Genomic DNA, 2,029 nt, shown 5'->3' on the forward strand with positions numbered 1-2,029 from the left:
GGAACCGTAGGATTACCAAGTAATGAATGCATTTGCATTTTTCTCGTGAATAAGTCAAACAGATGTCACACAAAAATAACGTGTGAAACGTATCGTTCATGCCCACTCCGCATCACGTGATGCTGACAGAACGATGACAACATTTCCTAATCCTCAGAGCAGTATATCTCATTGTCCAATGACAATGACATTGACAATGACAAAGAGAGACGGAGGAAGAGAGAGAGAAAGACAGAGAGACACAGAGACATACAGACAGACATACAGACAGACATACATACAGATTGACGGACAGACAGACAGACAGACAGACAGACAGACAGACAGACAGACAGACAGACAGACAGACAGACAGACAGACATAGTTGGGAAGTGTGATAGAAAAGATAGCAAATGGCGAACATTATGTTGGGACTAAGTTGTGGGAGTTTGCTCACCTGCACGCCCCATCATGTCCGCAGTTCAGCAACATAGTGTGCAATCCTCAGAGCAGTATCTCATTGTCCAACGGAAGGCGTCACATTTCTCAGGTCAGCAATCCGTTGTCCAACAAAAAGCGTCACATCCGCAAGTCAGTAATTCATTGTCCAACAGAAAGCGTGGCCTCCTCAGATCAAGTCTTTATGTCAAAGAGAAAGCTTAATATTCTCAGATAAGAAATCCACTGTCCAACTGAAAGCATCACGACCACAGATTAGTACTCCATTGTCCAAAAGAAAACATCACATCGTCAGATCAGTACTCCTTCGCGCAAACGTCTCATCCTCTACTGATTATTTCAATTTCCTCAGATGAGTAGTCAATTTCAAAACAGAGAGCGTCACAATCACAGATCAGTAATCTATCGTCCAACAGAGAGCGTCACAACAAAATGAACAGATCAGTAATCCACATTCCAGCAGAAAGCGTCACAACAACCGATCAGTACTCCATTGTCCAACATAGAGCGTCACAGCAACAGATTAGTAATCCATTGTCCAACAGAAAGCGTCACAATCACAGATCAGTAATCCATTGTCCAACAGAAAGCGTCACAGCCATAGATCAGTAATCCATTGTGCAACAGAAAGCGTCACAAACATAGATCAGTACCGGTAATCCATTGTCCAACAGAAAGCGTCACAACCAGAGATCAGTAATCCACTGTCCAACAGAGAGCGTCTCAATCACAGATTAATAATCCATTGTCCAACAGGGAGCGTCACAACCATAGATCAATAATCCATTGTCCACCAGAAAGCGTAACAACCATAAATCAGTAATCCATTGTCCACCAAAAAGCGTCACAACCTTAGATCAGTAATCCATTGTCCAACAGAAACCGTCACAACCACAGATCAGTAATCCATTGTCCAACAGAGAGCGTCACAACCATAGATCAGCAATCCATTGTCCACAAGAAAGCGTCACAACCATAGATCAGTAATCCATTGTCCAACAGAAAGTGTCACAACCACAGATCAGTAATCCATTGTCCAACAGAGAGCGTCACAACCATAGATCAATAGTCAATTGTCCACCAGAAAGCATCACAACCATAGATCAGTAATCCATTGTCCACCAGAAAGCGTCACAACCATAAATCAGTAATCCATTGTCCAACAGAAAGCGTCACAACCATAGATCAGTAATCCATTGTCCACCAGAAAGCGTCACAACCATAGATCAGTAATCCATTGTCCACCAGAAAGCGTCACAACCATAGATCAGTAATCCATTGTCCAACAGAAAGCGTCACAACCATAGATCAGTAATCCATTGTCCACCAGAAAGCGTCACAACCATAAATCAGTAATCCATTGTCCAACAGAAAGCGTCACAGCCGGCCATAAATCAGTAATCCATTGTCCACCAGAAAGCGTCACAATCACAGATCAGTAATCCACTGTCCACCAGAAAGCGTCACAATCACAGATCAGTAATCCATTGTCCACCAGAAAGCGTCACAATCACAGATCAGTAATCCATTGTCCACAAGAAAGCGTCACAGCCATAGATCAGTAATCCATCATCCACCAGAAAGCGTCAA

Source organism: Littorina saxatilis, linkage group LG8 (assembly GCF_037325665.1).
Source record: "Littorina saxatilis isolate snail1 linkage group LG8, US_GU_Lsax_2.0, whole genome shotgun sequence".
NCBI lineage: Eukaryota > Metazoa > Mollusca > Gastropoda > Littorinimorpha > Littorinidae > Littorina > Littorina saxatilis.